The following is a 26,431-nucleotide window of genomic DNA, read 5'->3' on the forward strand; positions in this document are numbered from 1 at the left end:
TCCACGGAGGCTTCTTTCTTTCTTTATTGCATGGAAATAGTGCCTAAATGAAAAATCTAAGCATGCTTATGCCAGAAAACACCAGGCCACCATACGCCTGCACGACCCCACCTTCCAAAACATAAAATGTCTGGGAGGCACACACATGCATCCAGATAGGGGAGCCAGCTAGGCGGCTCGTCCAGAGCAGCATATACTCCCCGCACCAAAGCGCATTGCTCACGAAACAAAGATTTCGAGGACTCTGGTGATTCGGCGTGGCGTTCCATCATGTGGATGTTCCAGAGGCTTTTTTTGTTTATTACCGGCTCCTCTCTTAGCCAACATATGCAAACGTTCAAAAGCGCCAATCTTATCCTGATTGACGCGATATTGTTAAAAACGCTTCAAGGCTACCAGTTCTGTCAACGTACTGAACCATACCGGCTGATCGTCTTGCGTTTTGAACACATCATGAATATACGCGACACTTGCACGTCAACATCTGCGTTTTGGGCAGCCATACATGTTTTCCACATTGCATGCAAGCTTAACACCATGAACATGTCATAGGGCACACCTCCTTCGTTTTTCACTGGGAGAGAACGAATACCAAGCGGCGTTAAAGGCAGGTCCTTTTTTAAGGTACGTTGCGTACCTCCCCAGTGAAATATTGCATCCCAGCAATCTAGGAAATTATTATGAATTGTTCCGGGTTCTCGAAGCAGGAGACAGAATCGTCCAAGGGACAAACATTGCTTTCTTTTGGAGCAATGGTTTCACAGTTAGCATACCACTATAAAAGATTAAGGAAAAAAGGTTTGACTGAAGGTCGAACAGGACATTCGCTTGACATTCTTTAGGACTTCACTGCGTGCGACCTCAAGATATCTCACGCGATAAGCAGGCACTGGCATCATGATATCAACAATCTCTTTCCATAACTTTCTTTTGGTGGCAGAACTGAGATGATCTGATGAAAAGCGAACTTCAAGGATTTCCAATGCGCTCACAGCCTCACTTAAGTAGCCGTGAACACATTTTCTTCCAGTGCCACTCAATGCCACGAAAAAATGCGGCAGAACATCACGTAGCCTAACTTGCAGCACAGTGCACATCCGTCTCAAGAAAAGATGCATTAGTCCCATACCTCCGCTTTTCAGGGATCGAAACAAGTTTGTTCGTCTGGTCTGTTCCCACTCTGAGCCCGAAACAATATAATAATAATAATTGGTTTTGGGGGAAAGGAAATGGCGCAGTGTCTGTCTCATTTATCGTTGGACACCTGAACCGCGCCGTAAGGGAAGGGATAAAGGAGGGAGTGAAAGAAGAAAGGAAGAAGAGGTGCCGTAGTGGAGGGCTCCGGAATAATTTCGACCACCTGGGGATCTTTAACGTGCACTGACATCGCACGGCACACGGGCGCCTTAGCGTTTTTCCTCCATAAAAACGCAGCCGCCGCGGTCGGGTTCGAACCCGGGCCGAAACAAACACCGCAAATATTCTGGGCAATTTCTGCACACTTACTCTCGACGTACAAAGCACTTAGAGTACATACCACACTTTCACTACAGGAAACATGTTACCCACCGTAACTCTAGCAAACATCGAAAAGGTCTTCATGAAAATCTTAGTCTACATTAGTAAGACTTATAGGACGATAAGAACGTACTGATAAGAGCTTAACTGGGTCATCACGTTTAGGTATGAGTACAATGTGTGCTCTATGAAAAGACGGTGGCATTTGCTTCACATCATATGTTGCAGTAAGCAATCGGTGCAGGGCTCCAGCTAATTCATGTTTGAAACACCTATAAACGGATGCTTCTAAGCCGCCGGGACCAAGTGTCTTTCCTGGGCTTAAGTCATCGATGGCTTTTTCGATTTCACTAACAGCAATGGGGGCTTCCAGGCATGCTTTCATGTCATCCTCAGATCTAGGCATAAGTGAAAGAAATTCGGTTTCGAAACCATCTTCAAGTTCGTCTTCCCGACCAAGCAGTACACTGTAATATTCGTGAAAAGCTTGCTTTATAGCGCCATTGTCACTAGTAATCTCATTTTGTACTCGATTTCTTTTGTCTCGTTCCTTGAGGCACATCTTTTTTCATCACCGAGAGCGCGCTTGGTGGGCGTTTCACCCATCCAAAGACGTTCGGCGCGGACACGCACCACCACTCCATTATATCTTTCGATAAGTTCAAGCTGGTTTTCTGTTTCTCGTATTTCCTTTGAAAAATCTCCAGCTCGTGTCTTTTCCAAGGAGGGCGAAAATATAGCCTGCTATGAAGCACTTTTTCATTGCGTTTTTTGTTGTAACAGAACACGGAGGATCTTTCAATTGCCATCATTTTTATCTCTTTGAATTCTTCCCACAAAGAAGCAAAATTTTCATGCATCAAAGTAAGCAGTCTTTCTGTCTTTCCCTTTACATTAAAAAAACTCATCGTCCAGCAACTTAGCACTGAGTTTCCATAGCTGCCGGTTAATTGAAACCCGATTTGATTTCTTTGTACTCGAGTGTGAACGTAACTAGGCTGTGATCACTAAGCGACACGTGTTTCACGGCATAGCATCGCCACAGCGGAAGCAGCGCCACTAAAACGTATGCTGCGTCTGATCTAGCCCGACGAGCTTGCTAAAAGTAAGTATATATGGTGTCTTGGCCCCTGGGGAGTGTGTAACCAACGTCTTCCATCTCACAATTCCCAACTATGATGCATAATAAATGCGCGCTGTGATCGCGTACTGGCAGATTTTTATTCCTGTCCTCAGAAAAGCATATGCAGTTAAAATCACCCAAGAGAAAGACTCTTCGATCACAGTTCAAAAATTTATCAGCGAGCTCAAAAAACTCATGCGGGTCTTTTTGGCTATTTGGCGCATAAACGCACACAAAGCGCCATTCTGAGCCGCAATACAAAAAATCGCAAGCACCAAGACGGCCAGCATTGCAGACACAGCCACTTCCACTGTGCCACACTTTTACGAACGAAAAAGGCACACCTACCAGCAGTTCCGACAGAATGGCATACGCATGCAGACATTGTAATGCGTTTTAAAGGCTCAACCATACGGCCCGTTTGATATTCAGTTTCGACTGTTGTTTCCTGAACATCAATTATGTCCAGGTCGTCCTGAAAAAGCCGACATATAACTAGTACTGACGCCATTTGGCCATCATTTCCCGCACGTACAGCGTGCCAATTCTGAGCGCTGCTTTGTCGTTTACTGCTATTGTGAATGAACAGATGGACCGCCTGGTTCAGCCCTCGAACCTTTGCACGCAGCAAGGTACCGGAAAAAGAAAGCATGCACAGGTTCGTACGCAAGCCAACGAAAAAGGCGCGATTACAGGTACGAGCTTCAATGAGAAAGGATAACCTTAACCACCCTTCACCTTCACCTCTAACAGGTGTCGCACAAAGCCAAGCACTCGTCACGGGGGAGCCGTAACCGGCGGCCTCCGGTCCGGCGGAAAGTTCGGTTCGAGCTTGAGGGTCGCACTGCGGGCTGGGGTTGCCGTTGCAGGCGGCTCTTCTGCCCTGGCCGTCGCAGCACTATCTGCGTTTTCGGAAACCAGTTCATGCGTTCGCCTGGCCAACGTAGCATTCGTGCTCACGCTGACGACCTCCACATTTTCTTTGTCGCCGGACATCTCTGTTGACGAAGGCGGGCTGCTTTTTTCTAGCGTATTCTTCAACCGAGTCACCGCTTGTGGCAAGATAATTTTCATCCAGGGTTCGCAACCCGTCGGTGCCCACACTATCGACGACATTCCGGACAGAGTCCTTTGACAAAGCGGGTGCCTGCGAGGCTGGCTCATTGCCACCAGCTCCGACAGCATCATCCGCGTCAGCCTCATCCATCATGTGCTTTGACACTCCGTCACTACTCGTATGCCAAGCGACGTTTGCGCATGTCTTCGTACACTGGCTTTCTTCGTGGCCAAACCGCCGACAGACCTTGCATCGAGGCACACAACACACTGTGCGAATGTGCCCTTGTTCCCTCACACCTTAAACACAGGGGCGCCCTGCCTGGCACGGCCGCTAAGGCTGTGATGCCGGCTACTTGCAGCTGATGGGGTAAGCCCTCCTTCGATGGTGTTACCAGCCTTCAGCTGAAGACTCACCGTGAGTGTCGAAGAATCCTTGTCTGTGATTCCTTGAAGGCGCCACAGCTCCTTGCACACATCTGTCACTTTACAGTACGGGGCAAGCGCTGCTCGCACTTTCTCGTCATGTACGTTGTGCAAAAGCAAGAAAAGCTTTAGCCGAACGTTCAGGTTGGTCGGGTCCACCATAACACAGTGGTGTTCCTTCGCAATGATACCGCCAAACGACAGAATTTTCTTTGTTGTTGCGTGGGAGCTAAACGTCATCTCCCACAGATTATTCATTTGGAACGCTCCCAAAGCTAACACCTCGGGCAGCAACTCCAGACGAAGCAATGCATCGCGGAAATATTCGACTCTAAAAGGCCTGGCTCTGATGTTCCCATCCAGAATAATGGTGTTTAAAACACACGACACTGTTGGCAGTTGAGGCTAGGGTGCCTAAATGCCAGCGTCGCCGTTCAGGGTGGTGACATCCTTTGACTGCTCCCGCAGCGCCTCTTTCTCGCTGCGACGCCATTTTAAATCACGGCGGTCGGTCGGAGAGGTCTGAGTTGCTCGGTGCAAGCGGCTAAACTTGCGTTGTTCGAGGCAGAGGGGCTGCGGATGACTCGCTGGTGGCTCTACTTGTTTGACAGTGTTCGACCGCATGACTAACGAGCTTGTCAAGTCCACCGCGCCATCATGACGGGTGTGACAATGTGCTCCAGGTCAACATCTAAATGCCTGCGTTGTTTGAGCCCTTGAGCCCAGCAAACACTGAGAGGTCCCTACCCACCGAAGCCTGGGTTTGTCGCCTTATGAAGATTATCTGGGAATCCCAGTAGGCTACACTGTTGCGAATTTGGTAAAGAGGAACCCCTAAGTACTGAAGAGTCCCGTAGTCCCAGCTTATGCCACCATAACGACTTGGCGTTGTATCCCAATGACCAAAGAAATACCCTTTGCATTTATCTAAATTAAGAGCCGCACCTGATAACTCACAAAACGGTTCAGGCAAATGTAATGCCTCAAGCACACTCTTTTTGTCAGAACAAAAGAGGGCGACATCATCTGCATAGGTAAAAAACTTAATTTCACGTGCACGAGTGGCAGATCGGGCTAGTTGGTAATTTTCATAATGCGATACAGCGCGAATAAAGACGGGGACGAAGCGAGACAAGACACCACAGCGCTGACTTCAACTGAATTTTTATTGCGGAAAGGGGATATTTATACAGGAAATGGAAGGGAACGCATGATGCCGCTACTGCTGGAATTGATACGCGGGATAAGATATTTAAAGGCGAAAAGAAGAGGCTGCAACAGCGCACAAGGATGACTGCTAATAACAAACAACAACGCAGTGCAAGTCAATGATGAACGATAAGACAAGGCACCGGCATTTTGCAACAAAAACACAAAAACAAGAGCCAAAGGGCCTTAAACCGCAGTACAAGGCGAGGAATGAAACTAGGGAGCAAAAAGCAGGGCACTAACAATTTGCTAGATGAAAATAAAGCCAAAAAAGGGTAAAAAAGATCTAAAACCGTGCGAGAGAGACTAAAGTTGCAGGGCCAAAAGGGGCAAATAAGAGGCTGCTCATGACATGGCAGCAAACACACCTGAAAACTACTAAGAGCCAAAAGGTTCTAAAATCGCTGAAAATCAAAACCGAATGAAGAAATCACCTAGATGACATCTGGCTCAAATAATCTACTTCTCGTTTCGTCAGGGCGATCGAGGGAGAGCTGACACAGTCCTCTCCTAGTTTCAAGATGTGCAATGCCTCCATGATTTCGCGAGTGCTTTGATGGGCATTTTTATCTAGAACAGTGCAATCTTGAAAGAACGGCTTGCAAGGGCGAGACGGACACTTCAAGCAATGCACTCCCAGGTTCCTCTTTGCTGTGTTGCTGACGTCATTAGAGTCACTGAGAATTGTCACTGAGAATGGCACTTGGCAGAAAGCTTTGGGGCAATTCCTTCAGTCTAGGCTCAAGGTTCTGGCACTTGACGATCCCTTCCTTCTGAAGGACTCGAGTAAAGTTCTTGACTTCCTGAAATCTAACCGCAGAGCTCTCATGCCATTCTCGGTTGACATTAAAGATCTTTATTATTCTTTGCCACATGACAAGATTTTGTCTTGCGTTGAAAGTAGCATCGATGCGTTCGGCTCGGTTGCATTTCAAAATTCTTCCGGTATGTCGGTAGGTGGCTTCTTAGAATTTTTGACGGTCTATTTTAATTCCACTTTTGTTAAATGGGGCGAGAGCAGTTACATTCAGAAAAGCGGTGTGTGCATTGGCTCATGCATTGCTCCCATCCTCAGTGACATCTACCTTGCCCATCATGACCGACTGCTCGCTGAACGACTCCCTTCAGTTGTCACAAAAGTTTTTACATTTGTAGACGATTACTTAGTATTACTTGCTGACAATGTTTGCTCCTTTCCATGTACTGTTTCTCGTGTTCTCTCCTCCTTTGAGCAGTGCCTGTCACCTCTCATGCTGACACATGAGACACCTGAGAGTGGGTCACTACGCTTCCTTGATTTAAGGCTTTCTCTAGCAGAAAGACACTTATGCTGGCGGTATGAGCCGAGAGGGGGCAAGTCCCTGCTTCTTTATAGTTCTGCCCACTCTAAGATTGTTAAGCGCGGCATCGCGAACCTGTGTTTTACTAATGCTCTAAAGAAATCTTGCCTGCACTCTATGGGTGACAGCTTAAACAAACAGTCTTCTAGGCTGGAAAGAGCAGGCTACCCTAAGTCACTTCTCATCTCGGTAGCAGAAGGCCTCCTGAAGAAGCTTAAGGGAGGAATACGCGAAGTGGCTGTTCCGGACAAGCACAACAAGGTTGTTGTGATTCCTTACCTGCACGCGGTGTCTCACCGGTTGAAGAGAATAGGCCAGCGGGCTGATGTTAGAGTGGTGTTTTCGGCTCCCGACAAGCTCTCCAAGCTCTGCCACAGAGTAAACGCCCCTGCAGAGCGTAAACCAGCCTGCCCGGTCAAACACCGTTCACCGTTTGTATCCTGCAAAATCGGTGTCGTGTATAAAATTCCTTTGAGTTGTGGCAGGGCTTACATAGGCCAAACTGGTTAGTGCCTTAATGAGCGACTGATGGAGCACTCTAATGACGTCAGCAACACAGAAAAGAGGAACCTGGGAGTGCATTGCTTGAAGTGTCCGTCTCGCCCTTGCAAGCCGTTGTTTCAAGATTGCACTGTTCTAGATAAAAATGCCCATCAAAGCACTCGCGAAATCATGGAGGCATTGCACATCTTGAAACTAGGAGAGGACTGTGTCAGCTCTCCCTCGATCGCCCTGACGAAACGAGAAGTAGATTATTTGAGCCAGATGTCATCTAGGTGATTTCTTCATTTGGTTTTGATTTTCAGCGATTTTAGAACCTTTTGGCTCTTAGTAGTTTTCAGGTGTGTTTGCTGCCATGTCATGAGCAGCCTCTTATTTGCCCCTTTTGGCCCTGCAATTTTAGTCTCTCTCGCACGGTTTTAGATCTTTTTTACCCTTTTTCTTGGCTTTATTTTCCCCTAGCAAATTGTTAGTGCCCTGCTTTTTGCTCCCTAGTTTCATTCCTCGCCTTGTACTGCGGTTTAAGGCCCTTTGGCTCTTGTTTTTGTGTTTTTGTTGCAAAATGCCGGTGCCTTGTCTTATCGTTCATCATTGACTTGCACTGCGTTGTTGTTTGTTATTAGCAGTCATCCTTGTGCGCTGTTGCAGCCTCTTCTTTTCGCCTTTAAATATCTTATCCCGCGTATCAATTCCAGCAGTAGCGGCATCTTGCGTTCCCTTCCATTTCCTGTATAAATATCCCCTTTCCGCAATAAAAATTCAGTTGAAGTCAGCGCTGTGGTGTCTTGTCTCGCTTCGTCCCCGTCTTTATTCGCGCTGTATCGCATTATACTTAATTTCACATAGCGCCAATGAGAAACCACGGATAATGGGAATGTTATTAATGCTGAGGCAAAAGAGCTCCAGGTATAGGTCAAAACAACAAAGGCGATAATTGACAGCCTTGGCGAACAGATATTTTCAATGGAATAGGTAGCCACGGAAGCTGCCAGTATGCAGAGGAGAACTATACAAGGGAAGTGGAGCAAGCTGGGAAAGTTTAGTGTCGTGCATTCTTAAATGAAGGAAATTGGGGCGCAAAAAAGCGACGAAAGATGCACAGGAAGAGAGCTTCCTCATTTTTGAAGAGATGGACCAGGCAGTGCAGAAAAAACAAGGACGACGGAACATGAACAGAGGACAAGCGCACAACCGTCAAAACGGAGCTAGAATTGTGGACGATAAAAAGTACAAAAACAATTATCCCGCCCCCGGGAGGGCTCGAACCTCTAACCCTTCGGTTAACAGCCGAACGCGCTAGCCGATTGCGCCACGGAGGCTTTTTTTTTCTTTATTGCCTGGCTTCGGCCCGTAACATTTAACCAAAAAATACTCAAAAAACATACAAAACGCTATGTATGTACATACTACACTGTCGTGGTCAGCGAGCATGAGTCTGGCTTCGTCATATTAAAATTCACGAAGCATACAGAGCGGCTCTAGCCTCGAGAGCCACTCGGGAGGCTCCGCAGCGGCTTTCTGGATGGCCGCAAAGCAGTCCATTCTTTCCCGAAAAAAAATTGGGGCAGGTCGTGCGTCTTTGTCACAATAATAGCCTGCCATTCTGGAGCGCCATATACAGTGGAGGCCCAAGAGCATTATGAGATCAAATGGTACCCCATCCTCATAGTCAGAGCTTAAATATCGAATTTCCTGCGCGTCAAGTGGTAGCTGTTTCTTTATTGTCCTTTGTAACACATCCCAAAAATAAACCCCTTCCCAGCAATGCAAAAAAGCATGCTCTATTGTTTTGGGCTGTTTACAATTTAAGCAGTTCGATCCCCACGGTAAATAGAAATCCTTTCTCTCTAAAAACTTTTTAACTGGTAGTCTCCCGGTGTGTAACTTAAAGAATGTCATTACTCCTGGTGGCACCCGTATTTTCTTCACCCTTTTTAAAACATCACCTCCCGGTCCTCCACTGTACAAGGCCCTGTACATGTGCTCTGGGAAAACAATATCACAAAGATCATGGTACAACTTTTTCATTTTAGCTTTGTACAAATAATCGCTGGTAAAACGTGCTGAAAGAAACCAAACACTAGCTACAATCTCTTTGTAGTAACCAAAAATTCCACCCGAGAGCTCTTCTGTGGATACAACAAACTCCGGCAGCAATCACCGCAGCCTCACTTGGCACACGGTGCGCAAGAACGGGTCTGTGACGTCGCGACAAAACAAAAAACGATTCACCAGCTGCCTTAAAAAGAGGTGCCCTAGCCCCAGCCCCCCCCCCCCCTCTTTTACCCGCCAATAGGTTCGTTCGGCTGCAACGTTCCCATTCGGAAGCCCATATGAAGACAGCAAAAATCCGGTGCAGCTTCTGAATGTTCACCCGAGAGCAATGCAAAACCTGCATCACATACCAGAGCTTGCTAATAAAAAAAGGTTGCAGACTGTAGCTCTGGCGAGAATTGAGAGATTGTTGCCTTTCCATTTTCCAGCTCTGTCACGTGCTTCTTTTGTTCGCTGTTTCCAATACTCCTCGCTTTTGCGATAAGCATCGAGCGGAACGCCCAAATACTTGCCCGTGGTCGTCGCCCACGGTACGTTGGCGAAATGGTCCGGGTGGAATGGTCACAATCCATGCCAGAGTCCAAGCCATTTGGACCAATTAACCTCGCTACCGGTGACTTCGCTGAACTCGCGTACACACCCGACAGCTTCGCTTATGCTCCCCTGATCAACTGTGAATACAGCAACGTCGTTAGCATACGCCAGCAGTTTGTAACCGATAGCCATTAATACTATTGTTTTCTATTATTTTCCTACACAGTGTTTCGATGTAAATACAAAATAAGACATGGCTGAGGGGGCAGCCCTGACCTACCGAATACTGCACGCTAATGGGGGCCCCCAGACAATTGTTAACGATCAATCTTGTCGTGCAGTTTCGATACGCCAGGGCTACACCCTCGCGGATAACTGAACCGACGTTCACATGGTCTAAAACAGAAAACAAGATTTCATGAGAAACGCAATCAAACGCCTTATCGAGATCAATCTGAAGCATGGTCACTCGCCCATTAATGTCATCGCAGCTTTCAAGTACACTGCGCGCTTTGCGAATGTTGAAAAAATCGAGCGCCCTTTTATTCCACATGTCTGGTGGGGTCCAACAATATCCGGTATCACTGTCTGCAGTCTACGCGCCAATACCTTCATAAAAATTTTGTAGTCCACATTAGTTAATGCTATCGGTCGATATGCGGAAACAGATTGTGATTTCTCTATATCATCAGTTTCAGGTATGAGCACTGTATGGAAAGTCCCAAAAGGCGGAGGCAAAAAGTTTATTCTATAGGCGTCATTAAACATTGAACACAGCACCGGGGCAATTCCATGCTTAAATTCTTTATAAAATGCCGCACTGAATCCATCTGGTCCTGGTGATTTTCCGAGCTTTAATTGCGCCACGGAGGCTGACGGCATGCAGAGGAGAACTCGGCTAGGGAAGTGAATCAACTGGCAAAGTTTGATACGGTGCAGTTTGAAATGAAGGAAATGGGGACGCAAAAAGCGACAAAAGCAGCACAAGAAGAGAGCTTCCGCATTTTTTTGAAGAGATGGACCAGGCAGTGCAGATAAGACTAGGACGGCGGAATGAGCAGAGGACAAGCGCACAACCGTCAAAACGGAGATAGAAATGTGGACGGTAAAAAAATACAAAAACAATTATCCCACCCACGGGAGGGCTCGAACCTCCAACCTTTCAGGTAACAGCCGAACGCGCTAGCCGATTGCGCCACGGAGGCTTTTTTTTTCTTTATTGCCGGCTTTGCGACAATCAAGATTACTGTACATGAAATGTTAAAATACGTCCTCCCACATTGGGCGGAGCGTTCATTAAAAACGTTTCAAGTTTACAAGTTTGTTAATTATACAAATCCATTCTGGGGGGTCATTTTGGGTTTTGAGTGCATCTCTGACATAAAATGCTCTCAATAAAGTACTGCCTCGAAGGGCGAATATCATTGTCTGCATGTATTGCCATGCACACTTTCCACAGACTTTGCAGGCCCAGTAGCATGACCATATCTAGAGGTACGCTACCAAAATTTTGGACAGGTAGAAAACGGCTGCCACGAGGTTACAACGGGAGGTCCTTTTTTAAGGTTCTTTAAAGGATATCCCACAGGAATACGGCATCCCAACACTCGAGGAAGTTATGTTCTGTGGTCTCTGGCCTTCTGCACAGTAGACAGTTTGTAGACCACGGAACAAAGATTCCCTTAGCTTCAAGCCAGGGTTTTACCTGCAGTGTATTGCTGTGGAGCTGAAAGAAGAATGTTTTGGCTGAAGAACGAATTGGCATCTTTTCGACTTTTTTTAGGACGTCTCCTCCTGGACCTGCACTGTATATGGAACGATACAAAGGCGCGGGCATCATTAAATCACATATATCATTGTACAGTTGCTTCTTAGAGACAGTACACAAAAATTCTAAAGAAAAACGAGCTGTCAACATCTGGAAAGCACCAACAACCTCAAATAGGAAACCGCGAACGCAAGTGCTTCTTACGTCACTCGTCGACACAACGAAATTGGGAAGGAGTTCACGTAGCCTAACTTGCATGACGCTTTTTAAGAAAGGGTCACTTTGTTCCCGCAGAAACATAAGTGTGGAGACGACCTGTCTCAAAAACAAATGGGATAGCCCCACACTTCCCTCTCTCACCGACCGGAACAAATTGGTCCGACTCGTTCGCTCCCATGTAAAGTCCCACACAAAAACAGCGAGAATTCTGTGCAGTTTCTGAATATTTACTCGTCTCATGCACATAACTTGAAGCACATACCAAATTTTCGCCACTATAAACAAGTTGCATACTGTTGCCCGAGCAAACACTGACAACTCTCGCCTTCCCCAGTTTAGTGTTCTCTCGCTCGCTCTGTCAGTTTCGCGATTCCAATATTCAGTAGCGTTCTTGTAATGTTCAAGAGGTACCCCTAAAGTTTCCCAGTGATTCAGTCCATTGCATGTTTTGGAACGATTAAAGTTTGGTCTCCCAGCTCCCGTGCCAAAAACCCAAGCATTTACCACAATTCACATTGCTTCCTGACATTCTACAAAGCCTGTTTACAGTGCTCCCTGTTTCGTTGATACTGTCCCTGTCTGTACAAAAAACTGCTATATCATCAGCGTAAGCTAAGAGTTCAACCTCACTCGCCATTAGGCGGAAACCCCTCACTTGTTCATTTTGAATAACCTTCAAACAAAACGGTTCCAAGTATGTCACAAACAACAGAGGAGATAGTGGGCATCCTTGCCTCACTGATGTCATCACTTGAGAAAGTGTTGTGACACACTTGTTGACAATAAGGCTCGTGAAACTCTCGGCATATGACATTTTAACGCCTTCCAATATCACCGAACCTACATTTACGTCTTCTAATATGCTGAAGAGAATTTCATGCACGACGCGATCAAAGGCCTTTTGCAAATCAATCTGCACCATGGCGACCCGTTCCCCCCATGCATCACAACACTCCATGATGATTCTGGCCACATGTATGTTTGTAAAAATTGATCTTCCTTTAATCCCGCATGTCTGGTGGGGTCCAACTATTTGTTTTATCACTCGCTGGAGTCTTTTTTACCAAAGCCTTCATGAGAATTTTATAATCCACGTTTGCCAGGCTGATGGGGCGATACGATGTTATTGAGAGCTGTTTCACGAGGTCGTCTTTTTTAGGAATAATCACAACATGCGTTCTTCGAAAAGACAGGGGCAATCGCTTTCCGTCATAAGCCTGTTTCAATACGCGATGCAGTGCAGCCACTAGTTCGTCCTTGAACGACATATAAAACACCGCGCCTATGCCGTCTGGTCCAGGTGTTTTGCCAAGGCAGAGTTCACCAATAGCTTTCCTTATCTCTTCCATCGTGATTGGCTCTTCTAGCGCAGACTTCAGTTCCTGATCTAACTTCGGCATGAGGCTTAGAAATTCGTGTTCAAATCCGTCGTCTACACTTCTCTTCCGACCGAGTAAATCAGGGTAGTAATGTACAAAAGCTTGCCGGATTAAATCTGGGTCGCTGGTCACAGAGTCCCCTTGACTTATCTGTTTCATTTCATTCTTTGCTGCGTGTCTCTTTTCGTCTGATAGCGACCGCTTCGTTGGTGCCTCCCCTAAAAGCAGTCTCTCGGCACGTGCCCGCACAACGGATCCCATGTACTTTTCTTGGGCGATAGCTTCTAATTTATTTTTGAGTTATTTGATTCCCTTCGTATACCTGCCTGGATGCGCACTTTCCAAACTTTCCAGCATTGGTGCTGACGCAATGTGATTTCTGCCCAGTGCTCTGAATGTCAACGTGAAGAAATTCAAAAAAGCGCGGGTAAACGGCGGGAGTATCTATGACTCTCTTGTGGAACTATGACTCTCTTGTCCTTTGATCAGATGTCTCAAGGAAACTTAAGCTAAGACAGATCACCAGAACCGCAAGGACAAGCGCCACATTTTCCTGCTCCGAGCTTCCTGATCCGGTATCGGATAGCCGAGGACTCGGGCGATTCGTGAGGTCGCCATATCCAAGAGGGAAATTGGGGCAGGCATTGCTTTGAACCTGAGATCCCTCGGACACTCTGTCCATGCCGCCAGGAGAGGAGGCGATAGAGCGACGAGCAGGTAGTGTGTGCGGGAAACCTTGAAGGCAGTTTCCGTTGTCTAGTTACTGGCTGGGGGCAATGTGAAGCCACGGAACTTGCGGGTTGTGGAAGCACTCCCGCCTGGCCGTGGTCAGATCTATACCCAGTCCGACGTCACTCCCACCTCCCCGTGGTGCGTGCCGGACCCTACAGTGATCCCAGCTGTAGGTGACCGAGAGGAGTGACAACCCAGAGCTAGTCAGGCCTGAGCCTGCAGGCCCTAAACCTGTGGGTGCCTTGGCTAGAGCCAAACGTTGGGTCCGATTGGCCACTCTGGGACCGCAGCCAGGGCTAATCAAGCCCAGGCCCACCGCCAAGGGAACGCCGGAGGGTGCTTTTATTAGACCAGGTCGGTTGCGGCGGCAGCCGGCAGGGTGACCCTGGCTGCACCGGATAGAAAACTTGGATGAACAAGCTCGACCGCCAAGGAAACGAACGGATGACGTGGCTGAGAGGCTAAGCCGAATCCACCGCCCTACGAAAGGGTGCCCCTGCCACCCATGGGTGTCAGGGGAGGCGCTGGTGCATAGGGTGCACGGTGCCCGGCCAGGAGATGGAGGCCGCAATGAAGGAAACCGCAGTGGCTCTATTCCAACATAGGAGGCCAACTGGTATCCGTTTGGGGGTGTTTTTTCGACCAGCCACCGTCTGTTGGCATGGTTTTTCACCCCCAGTTCCAGACCAGGGCAACGTCCGCAACCGGGGATGGAATGCGGCCGGGGGGTAGTACTGCGAGGGAGTGGGCTAACAGGTTTGTTTATAACGCCCAGGCAGTGAAACCCCCACACATGGCGCCTCCTTGAATGTCGGGCACACCGGGCACCTAAGACCGCCCTCCCCGTGATGTCTATGGGCTAAAAGGGTGGTTCGCAAAACGGGTTGATGGGGTTGCCAGCCCCTCGACCTAGAATCACTTGGCCCTGACAATCAAAGAAAGAATAAAGAAAGCGGCCGCCGAGCGGCGGTCGCACCAAGTATTGGTGGGGATGAGGCGAAAACCCCCGGCTCGTCTGGGGGGCTCTGTGCTCCCCCTGTGAACGCTGGACCTGGATTCACTTGTGAGGCATGCGAGAAATGGCTGCCCACAGAAAGAGGTCTCAGGATCCACGTATCCCGATTGCACAAACAACAGGCTTGTTCTGGCACGGGAGAGGAAAGGGCTCCAAAGACCAAGAGCTCCAAATCGCAAAGGCCTAACGTCAACAAGGTCGAGGCAACCAAAAAAGTGTCAAAAAAGAAAATGTCGAACTCGGGAGCATGCGACGCCGGCATCCGCCCCGGCAAAAGGAACGAGCGCGACTCCGAAGCCCGACTGTGTGGGGCCGAGGTGGAGCGCTCCGAGGCGACAGTGACCGAGGCTCAGGTGATCGAGCCTCAACAAAGAAAAAGTGACAACGATGTTGGTCTGGTTCATGACGACTCGACGCAAACTGGACCGGTCTCCCCCGGCCTTCCAGCAGCTGGAGAGGGTGCCAATGGGCCTCATCAGCCGTCAGTCTGGGAGGGTACGGGAGCACGACCGAAGGGCAGGCGGGAGACTCCGAAGCCTGTCACGGAGATGGTTCGCTCCTCCGAAGCTGCGTTCTGCAGCAACGGAGTTGAAGTTGGAGAGGAACCACCCGGCCAAGGACGCTCCGAAAGGGAGACGGGGAGTCAAGACTGCAGTCACCACACGTGCCCAGAGTGTGGAAGGGCCTTTACGAAAAAGGTCGGACTGAGTCTCCACAGGCGTAAAGCTCACTATGAAGAGTACAATCGGGCGATTGACGTCACTCGGAGCAGGCCGAGATGGACGGAAGAAGAGGAGTACTTGATGGCAAGATTAGAGGCTGATCTAACCCTAACGGGTGCCAAGCGCAACATCAACGAGCTGCTGGCCAATCGCCTCAATGAACGATCGTTCGATTCCATCAAGTCCCATCGCAAGAGCCCCCACTACAAAGAGCTGGTCGTAAAACTTCGATCACGGCTCGCCAGCGGGGGCGGTGATTGCGGGGCCCCTGAGACCATCGCAGGGTGCACTCCTCCGCCCTCCCAGCCTACCGTCTATCAGACGAGGGAGGCCATCGAAGAGGAGCTCCGAGCTCTGGTGGCAAAACCACCGCCAACCGAATACGATGGCTCCCGGCTTTGGGAAATAGTGCAGCGGTACCTTGGAGGAGAGACCAGTCGGAGTGGCTTAAGTACCGCCATCAACAGCTATGTGCGGGAAGCCCTCCAAAAAGACCACCAGAAGAAAGGTAGGTCTCGACCCCGACCGCCAAAAAAACCCGAGAGTAGGCGCAAGGCGAAGAAACGCCTCTATGCTCAAACGCAAGAGCGCTTCAAGCGCAAACAAGGCAAGTGCGCCCGGGAAATATTGGACGGCGAGGTCACGGCTGCGGTTGAGAATCCCCAAGTTTTTCTGGAAGAGTGGAGGTCGGTGATGGAATCGGTGCCCACAGGAACTGTCTCCGACGTAGTAGAGCACGAGGTGGAAAAACAAATGATAAATCCCTATAGAACAATCACTGCCAGGGAGATCAAGGCAGCAATGCCATCCCCTGGTTCGGCCGCTGGACCTGATGGTCTCAGTCGAGCGGCTTCCGGCTTGTCTGCGGAGCGCGAGAACAGTATTCATCCCTAAAAAGATGGGTGCCTCGCGCGCTGCAGACTTCAGGCCGATCACCATGTCGTCAGTCATCGTACGACTGTTACACAGAGTGTATGCCGCGAGGATTTTGTCAGAGGTGAAATTGGACCATCGCCAAAGGGCATTTATCCCAGTTGACGGCTGCGCAGAAAACTTCATGGTGCTAGCAGCGGCGCTTGAGGAAGCTAAACGCGGAATCAGGCCCCTGTGTATGGCATCATTAGACGTGGCGAAAGCGTTTGACCGATTTACCCTTCCTGCGATCCTAAGGGGTCTGCGCCGAAAAGGGATATGTGACGAGTTTGTAGAGTACGTCAAAGAATTCTACGTCACATCCTCAACAGTGCTCAGCTACGACGAAACCAGTTTGCTAGTACATCCCACCGTAGGGGTCCGACAAGGAGATCCGCTGTCACCCCTGTTGTTCAATCTGGTGGTCGATGAATGGTTAGAGACCTGCGACCAAAACATCAACTTCTCAGGCAAAGACCTGAAAGTGGGAGCCATGGCATTTGCCGACGACATCGTCGTCATGGCATCCACGCCACGAGGTCTGCAGGAGCAGTTGAGCAGCCTCGAAAGATTTTTGTCACAGAGGGGACTACATCTTAACCCCTCCAAGTCACTGTCGCTCACACTCCTGCCGAGTGGGAGAAGAAAAGTTGTCAAAGTGGACGGTACTCACACCTACTATATCAACGGTGAAGCCATCCCCAAAGCCGATACATCTGGCACGTGGCGCTACCTTGGTTTGCGTTACACAGCAACGGGGATGCAGAAACTCCGGGTCGAAGGAGAAATGAAGACCCTGCTGGCTAGGGTGTCTAAAGGCCCCTTGAAGCCACAGCAGAGGATGGTAATACTAAAGTATTACCTGTTGCCGAGAGTTTACCACCGTTTGGTGTTGGGGCCCAATATCCGCAAAGCTGCTCTCGGGGATTGACAAAATGGTGCGTGCCGCGGTCCGGCGGTGGCTAGCGCTTCCGCACGACGTCCCGCTGGGGTTTTTCCACTCAGAGGTAAAGCATGGTGGACTGGGCATCCCCTGCCTGCGTACTATAGTACCAGGCCTACGCGTCCGACGGCTCGAACGTCTTGGTGACTCCGACAGCCCGATGTGTCGGCAAGCAGCCGCCGGAGCGTATGTGGGGCAATGTCTGGGCCAGGCCAGGCGACTCTCAGAGTACCGCGGCAAGACCATCCGCACCAAGAAGGAGTGTCATACCTTCTGGAGAGACACTCTACACAGTAGCGCCGACGGGGCGGCACTGAAGGGGTGCAGTAATGCACCGGGAAGTACGGCGTGGCTCGGGGAGGGTACAACTTTCCTCCGAGGCAAGGAGTACATCAACCTTGTAAAAATCCATATAAACGCCCTTCCCACACTTCAGAGGCTACAGCGCGGTCGCAATGGTGAAACGACCTGCCGCGCGAAGTGTCAATCCATTGAGAACATGGGGCACATCCTGCAAAAATGCAAGCGTACCCACTACGAGCGCATCAGGCGTCACAATGTGATAGCCAAGTACCTTGCAAAACGGTTGCGCGAGAAGGAGTTCGAAGTGTTGGAGGAGCCTCACTACTCGACTGTGTTAGGAACCAGGAAGCCTGACCTGGTGATTAAGAGCGACGACCAGGCAATCATTCTGGATGTACAGGTAGTCGGGACGAGGGTGCCCCTGGAAGAGGCATATCAGGAAAAAGCTAGAAAGTACAGGGAACCCTCGCTCTTGGCCCTGGTGCAGGGCAACAGCCCAAAGACCCCGATAGTGCGGAGTATCACCATGTCCTATCGTGGAGTCTGGTGCAGGGAAAGCGTAAGATCTCTTGTGGAACTGAGATTAACCAGGAACGATTTTAAAGTGATGACAGTCCGGTGCCTGCAGGGCGGGCTCAGGGCTTTCTGGGTGCACCAGCGGACGACCTCCGTTCGGTGAACGGGTAGCCGCCGGGCGGAGTGACGCACACCCAGATCGCCAAGTCCTCATCAAACCGTCGCAGTGCGACAAAACGGGTACCCCTGCCCAAAATCAGGGAGTAAGACTGTCTAATTCCCAAAAAAGTTAGGCTATGAAAAAAAAAATAGCCAAATGCCTCGTCATTTAATTAGTGAAAAAAAAGGGGGCACAGCACCACGACTGCAATGGAGCGCTCACCGATGTTGCTCTTTCAGGTGGCCCTTTTTCTCGGCGCGTCTCTGGAGGCACAGTCCGCAAAATCCTGCGCGAGCTCTACCGGGCATGATGGACGCGAAAACTGGAAGCGGTCGCCACTTCTGGACAGCTGCCACCGCCTCTGCTGGCAACCGGGATGGACCACACATGTCGACGCTATCACCACAGGATGCACAGTATATCAACCGCCATTTCACCGCGCCCCGCTGGGGCACAGCACCACGACTGCAATGGAGCGCTCACCGATGTTGCTCTTTCAGGTGGCCCTTTTTCTCGGCGCGTCTCTGGAGGCACAGTACGCAAAATCCTGCGCGAGCTCTACCGGGCATGGCGGACGCGAAAACTGGAAGCGGTCGCCACTTCTGGACAGCTGCCACCGCCTCTGCTGGCAACCGGGATGGACCACACGTGTCGACGCTATCACCACAGGATGCACAGTATATCAACCGCCATTTCACCGCGCCCCGCTGGGGCACAGCACCACGACTGCAATGGAGCGCTCACCGATGTTGCTCTTTCAGGTCAGTTACCTTGACTGCTCCTACTGCCGCGTAAAGAGCGACAATCGTTTTCTTATTGTGGTGTTGTGCCCCAGTGAGTGGCCTGTTGCTTTCATGAACTGTGACAAGTTTGTAAAAGACCTGCTGTGTAGAATCCTATTGCTTCTGTCAGGGGATGTCGAATCGAATCCTGGCCCGGGAGCGGATGAAGTTCTAGCAACTGTCTTGCAAACTGTGCAAAGAATTGAATTAGGCCAGGATGATATCCGCAACGACCTTCGCGCTTTAAAGAATTGGCAGGCGTCCGTTGATGTCGAGTTGAGACAGCTGTCAGCTCGAATTCGGGTGCTAGAGGTGGACACTGCTGCTCTAAAAAACAGTAGTGCTTCACCAGTTCAGGCGCCCGAGGTTGCTCTCGAAATCTCGGACAAGTTAAAGTCTATCGAATCGCGCTGCGAAGACGCCGAAAACCGTCTACGCCGTTCCAATCTCCTTTTCTTCGGCCTACCTGACACCTCTGACGAAACCTGGTCATCCGCTGAGACAAAAGTAATAAACTTATGCTCGGAAACCCTCGGTGTAACAGTCGAGCCGTCTCAAATAGAGCGCGCACATCGCCTCGGGAAGTACCAGGAAGGCAAATGCAGACCTGTCATTGTTAAATTTGCACTTTTCAAAGACAAACAGCTCGTTCTGGAAAAGGGGCCCAAATTCAAGAATACAAATTACGCTGTACGAGAAGATTTTTCGTTAAAAACACGAATATCAAGGAAACACCTACTTGATTTTGCGAAGTCACAAAACGCCACGTATAAACTTAGCGTAGACAGACTGCACATCGGTGACGTCACCTTCGTATTTGATGTTGCATCTGGGAGCGTCATTCGATCTACAAGATAGCTCACAAGGGAAAAGATAGCTGGTACAATCGATCATTCAAACTCTACTTGTCGTAATCACACGCCATCACGATTACACTTATCATGCACTAATATGCGTAGTTTGCTACCCAAACGTGTTGAACTATGTTCATACCTGGATAACAGTGAGTGTGACATTTTAGCATTAACTGAAACGTGGCTTAATCCTGATATTTCTGACACTGAGGTACTGCCCGATACCAACGAGTACATAATCTTCCGCAAAGATAGAGACAACAAAAGAGGAGGAGGTGTCCTAATAGCCGTCAAGAAGCGTATAGCATCTCATCTTGTTAATTTACCCAGTCCCCTTGAGATTATATGGGTCTGCATTACGTCATCATTCGTTAATTCAATAATAGGTGCATGTTACAGACCACCAGATAGCTCCGCTGCTTTCATATCTCACTTGCGCGATAACCTCAGTGCCATAAGGACCAAGTTTCCTAAAGCTAATATATTTCTGATGGGGGACTTCAATTTCCCGGACATTGACTGGTCTAACATCACCTCTGACTCTCGCTGTTCTAAAGACTTCATCGACTTAACTTTAGATTTTTCTTTAACTCAGTTAGTAAACCAACCTACACGCGGAACGAATATTCTTGACCTTGTTTTGACTTCATGCCCCGACAATTCAAGCATCGTCTCTACTAGTGAGGGATTCAGTGACCATCTGATTCTTAATTTTGCAGTTAGCATTCCATCACATACGCGGCATCTAACGTCTAAGCTCATCTTCAACTATAAAAAAGCTGATTGCAAAGCTCTTAACGTTGGTCTGCAAGAATTTTGCTCCTCGTACCTTTCCACTTTCTCTTCCCGTACCGTCAATGAAAACTGGACCTTATTTAAAGAAAAGTTGCTGTCATTAATGGTTGCTCACGTACCACAAACTTCATTTCGGGTCAACATTTCTAAGCCATGGTATCATAGGTCACTTCGCACAATTAAGAATAAAAAGAAGCGCTTATTTAAAGCAATGAAAAAATCTGGATCTCCCTCTCTGAAACTGCAACAGAAAGACTGCGAAAAACAATACTGCCGTGCCGTTCGTAAAGCGAGACATAAATTTTATTCTCATGATCTTCAATCCCTTATGCGCAACAACCCTAAAAAATTCTGGCGTACAATATCCCCAACTAACACTCATACCCAAATCGCTCTACAGGACAATACCGGAAATTTCATTACTGACGAAGAAAGTGCGACTATCTTTAACAATTATTTTACTTCAGTGTTCACCCATGAAGATCTTTCTAACATTCCTGCCACCGCCGAAGTCGACTACAGATATATGACCCCCATCGAATTAACTGTTGAAGGCATCGCGTCACTTATCAAAAACCTTAAAATGTCCACTAGCTCTGGTGTTGACGGAACCAACGCCAAAATTCTTAAACTCACTATAAACTCGAGCAGCTTAATCTTGTATCACATTTTTCAGCAGTCTTTATCTACAGGTGAACTTCCGTTTGATTGGAAAATAGGCAAAGTCATCCCCGTGTTCAAATCCGGAGACAGAAGTAACATCAGTAACTACCGACCTATATCTTTAACCAGTATTGCATGTAAGCTCCTAGAACATATCATTGCTTCAAATGTTGCGCAGCACCTTGAACAAAACCGTTTTTTTTTACCCTCATCAGCACGGTTTTAGAAAAGGACTGTCATGCGATACTCAACTCATGGAATTTACGCACGAAGTTCTGACTAACATGAAGGATAACCAACAGACTGATTGCATTTTTATCGACTTTTCTAAGGCTTTTGATCGGGTAGCACATTGTCGTTTAATTGCCAAATTCTCTGCTTTAAATATCGACTCATTAACGCTATCATGGATTAGAAATTTCCTCTCATTTCGCAAACAATTTACCAGTATAAATAATTGTTCATCCTCTCTCCCTGAAGTATCGTCCGGTGTTCCCCAGGGCAGTGTCCTGGGCCCGTTACTATTTTTAATATATATTAACGATCTGCCAACCGACATTACCTCTAACATCCGTTTGTTTGCTGACGACTGTATTATTTACCGCAGAATTTCTAATCAAACCGATCATATCGCTTTACAGAAAGATCTAGACCATATAACAAACTGGTGTTCCATGTGGCTAATGCCGGTCAACACTGATAAGTGTAAATTAATGACTTTCAGCCGTAAACTTTCAAACTCTTCTTTCACCTACTCGCTCAGCAGTAATCATGTGACAACAGCGTCCTCATATAAATATCTCGGCATTCACCTAAATCGAAACCTTTCCTGGTCGACACACATTAATAAAATTACAGCTAAGGCTTCACGAACCCTTGGATACTTAAAGCGTAATCTTCAAGGTGCACCATCTGACACTCGAAAACTAGCCTACCAGACGTTTGTCCGCCCACAACTAGAATTTGCATCACCCATCTGGTCACCTCACCAAGCGTATCTAACACGTAATCTCGAATCTATACAGAACCGTGCTGCACGCTTCATCGCTCGTGATTATAACCGGCATTCCAGCGTCACTAAGATCAAGTTATCGCTATCACTTGAGTCTTTAGAATCACGTCCTACCGTAGCCCTTCTTTGCTTATTTCATAAAATGATTTTCAGTCTTCACAGTCACACATTACCTTTGTCACGGCCATGTCGCACATCTCATCGCCTCCATAATCATAGTAGCTTTACGCGTATTTTTGGTCATACAAAAGCATTCAACATGTCTGCTCTCCCACGTGCCATAAACTATTGGAACAGCCTTCCTGACGATGCTACTAATACCAGAAATCCTGCTACATTTCGTGATAAAATAACCGCAATCTTCGCCTAGTTGTCTCAGTTCTGTGTATTCTTGCGAAAAATGTTTTATTGCTGCTTAGTGTGAACTAACTTGTGCACTTTTTAGCCTCTCTGTCAAATCGTGTTCCATTTCCATGTTGCCACATTTTGAAATACGTAATTATTGTGTGTTGTATTACTTTATTTGTATTCTTCTGAGTGCCTCTTGCTAACTATTGTATAAAGTTTTTCTTCTGTCCTTATTTTCTGTCCTTATTTTGTGTTTTTTTTGCGCTGTTCTCTAACTTCTATGTACTGCCCCACTCACACAATGCTCCAATGTAAAGGAGCCTGTGAGTAACTTGAATAAATAAATAAATTTTAGGTCGCATTGCAATTCTTTCTTTTTTCTTTTGATTGTACCATAGGAGGCTACTTCTTTCAATGCCTTTTATCTTTATTTGTTCTTTAAACTGTTCCCACAATACGATTGCTCTCTCTGGCTGAGCTTCCACTAGAAGCTGAATACTTTCCTTAACTTGATTTCGGAAAACTTCGTCTTGTAGCAGTTTAACATTCAATTTCCATAACTCCCCAGTTGAACAGCGTCTTCGTTTGCTTTAATCCTATTGTGGCGCTTACTATACTGTGATCGCTTAGAGATACATGTTTGACTTCATAGCGCGCGCACACTGGCAGAAGATCGGCGGACACATACAGTCTATCGAGCCCCGCATGGCTTGTCCGCTCAAAGTGCGTGAACTCTGGTATATCAGCACTCGATAAAGCGTATCCAATGTCCTCCAAGACATTTTCAATGGTTAGTTCCCTCAAAAAATGTGCACTCCTATCTCGTACGGCTTGCCTACTAACTCTGTCTTCGGCTCTGCATACGCAGTTGAAGTCTCCAAGAAAAATAACGAATCTGTCACATTTAAGATAACGCCCTACGTTTGCAAAAAAATCTACGTTCTTCTTCCCTGTTTGGCGCATAAACGCAGATAATACGCCACTCAACATTTGACAAAGAAAAATCACATACAACCTCCCGAAGCCACAACAGCATGGCACACACATACGTCGTATCTTTCTCTAAAAGGCTCGACCATGCGGTTCGTCTGCTCTTCGCTTGCAACCTTCGTCTCCTGCACTGCAATTAAATCTAAGTTATTTTCTAAAAAAACACGTCACACTTGATGATACTGCTTGCGCCGCGCAGACAGCCCTCGCACGTTCAAAGTGGCTACACGCAGTGCTGTGATGGAATTTGCTGCCATGTTCGCAAATAGTGAAACGAGCCGCATGGTCTCACCTTGAGCTCGTCGGCGAATAAAGACGTCCCCTGTGCCACAACATCGCTCCGAAGGTCCAGTGGTTGGCGCCTCGGCAACTGCTTAGGTGTCGCGGCCCCGTCACCGACGCCACAGACACCTCTTAGTTCCACGCTGGTAACAAAAACACTTTTCCCCGTCATGAGGAGGGCGTAGTTCCCGCAGGTCTCCGTTCCGGTGGGATGGTAGGCTTTGGCTTGAAGCTTGGGCGCCGAGTCAGGACCGTCTTTGGGGGGCGGTTCCTCATTCTCGGCGTTCTCTGAAGTACCTGTCAAGATGCCGTCATCCTCACGAGTACGCTTCGCCGCACCGCCGCTGCACACGTCCTCACTCATGTCCATGGGGCCTGTGCCATCCCTGGCAACAGCCCCCAAACCGTCGCCTAAGGAATTCTCTTGTTAGCTCGTTTCCCGTGCAAGAGCATGTTCATGTTCATGTTGTACGGTGGGTGGTGCCTGAACAGTGTTCTCACGGTTTTCAGGCACCTGCTCAAAAGAATGAGACGAGCTGGCCGCATCCGTTTCTGTGAGACCCCGTTGCGTTCCTGACGCCTTTTCGGCCTCCGCCTCATCCATTAAGTGCTCCGTGAAACCATCACCTTTTCCAGGCCCTGCCGCACTTGCATACGTTTTCACACACTGCCCCTCGTTATGTCCGAGGCGGCGGCACAGGCTACAGCGTGGCACCTTTCAATCCCGTCGAATGTGCCCGGTCGACTTGCACTGCAAGCAAAGCGGCGGCCTTCCCGGCACAACACTAAGTGCGAGCTCACCGGAGATTCTCAGCTGGTGTGGAATGTAGTCAGTCTTGACTCAGGCTTTCAGTTTCAAGGTACGCGTTGTGGCTCCTTTGTCCACCACGCCTTGAGCCCGCCAACTTTCCTTCGTCACGTTCGTGACCTTTCCGTACGGGGATAGGGCCTCGTGCACATTCTCCTCAGCGACGCCGTACAGCACCCAGTGAATCTTAAGCCGAAGGTCTTGGTTGTTCGGATGCACGGGTATACACTGGCTGTTTTTCACTTTAACATCGCTGGCAGTCAAAAGCTTCTTGGTCGCTTCGGCGCTCTTCATGGTGACAGCCCACACATGGTTCATCTGGTACACCCCCAAAGCCAGCATTTCGGGGAGCAAACCTGGACGAACCAGCGCATCCCGGAAATCTTCGACACAGTAAGGCCTGTTCTTCGGATCAGCGTGCATAAAGATGGCATTCAAAACATTTTTCCTGTTGGCAGCGTCGGCAAGATAACCTGGTAATCTTCTTCCGAAGCAGCAAAAAACATGTTTCCGCGACCAGCAACGGCCGCTGACACCGCTCCGTCGGAGTACATGATAGCACGTCCGTTCACTTCGGCGTCCAGAAGGGGCATTGCGCCACGGAGGCTGACGGCATGCAGAAGAGAACTCGGCTAGAGAAGTGGAGCAACTGGCAAACTTTGATACGGTGCACTTTTATATGAAGAAAATTGGGACGCAAAAAACGTCAAAAGATAACAGGAAGAGAGCTTCCTCGTTTTTGAACAGATGGACCAGGCAGCGCAGATAAGATAAGGACGACGGAATATGAGCAGAGGACAAGCGCACAACCGTCAAAACGGAGCTAGAAATGTGGACGGGAAAAATGCAAAAAACGATTATCCCGCCCCCGGGAGGGCTCGAACCTCCAACCTTTCGGTTAACAGCCGAACGCGCTAGCCGATTGCGCCACGGAGGCGGACGTTATGCACATAACTCGGCTAGGGATGTGGAGCAACCGGCAAAGTTTGATACCGTGCAGTTTTAAATGAAGGGAATGGGGACGCAAAAAACGACAAAAGCAGCACAGGTAAGAGAGCCTCCTCATTTTTGAAGAGATGGACCAGGCACTGCAGATAAGACAAGGACGGCGGAACATGAGCAGAGGACAAGCGCACAGCCGTCAAAACGGAGCTAGAAATGTGGACGGAAAAAATGCAAAAAACGATTATCCCGCCCCCGGGAGGGCTCGAACCTCCAACCTTTCGGTTAACAGCCGAACGCGCTAGCCGATTGCGCCACGGAGGCGGACGTTATGCACATAACTCGGCTAGGGATGTGGAGCAACCGGCAAAGTTTGATACCGTGCAGTTTTAAATGAAGGGAATGGGGACGCAAAAAACGACAAAAGCAGCACAGGTAAGAGAGCCTCCTCATTTTTGAAGAGATGGACCAGGCACTGCAGATAAGACAAGGACGGCGGAACATGAGCAGAGGACAAGCGCACA

General features: G+C 48.6%; 1 protein-coding gene and 4 non-coding genes across 5 annotated transcripts in view; 1 reads left to right on the forward strand and 4 right to left on the reverse strand.

Moving 5' to 3' along the window:
• Nucleotides 1–26,431, forward strand: part of LOC144112969 (uncharacterized) — a 141,656-nt gene that overhangs the window by 80,488 nt on the left and 34,737 nt on the right. The gene's annotated exons all lie outside the window — the stretch shown is intronic.
• On the reverse strand, nt 8,419–8,492 carry TRNAN-GUU (transfer RNA asparagine (anticodon GUU)). Its single transcript has one exon. It is a non-coding gene; the product is annotated as a tRNA-Asn (tRNA).
• Nucleotides 10,894–10,967, reverse strand: TRNAN-GUU (transfer RNA asparagine (anticodon GUU)). The gene has a single exon. It is a non-coding gene; the product is annotated as a tRNA-Asn (tRNA).
• Nucleotides 25,829–25,902, reverse strand: TRNAN-GUU (transfer RNA asparagine (anticodon GUU)). Its single transcript has one exon. It is a non-coding gene; the product is annotated as a tRNA-Asn (tRNA).
• TRNAN-GUU (transfer RNA asparagine (anticodon GUU)) lies at nt 26,158–26,231 on the reverse strand. Its single transcript has one exon. It is a non-coding gene; the product is annotated as a tRNA-Asn (tRNA).

Source organism: Amblyomma americanum, chromosome 1 (assembly GCF_052857255.1).
Source record: "Amblyomma americanum isolate KBUSLIRL-KWMA chromosome 1, ASM5285725v1, whole genome shotgun sequence".
Lineage (NCBI taxonomy): Eukaryota > Metazoa > Arthropoda > Arachnida > Ixodida > Ixodidae > Amblyomma > Amblyomma americanum.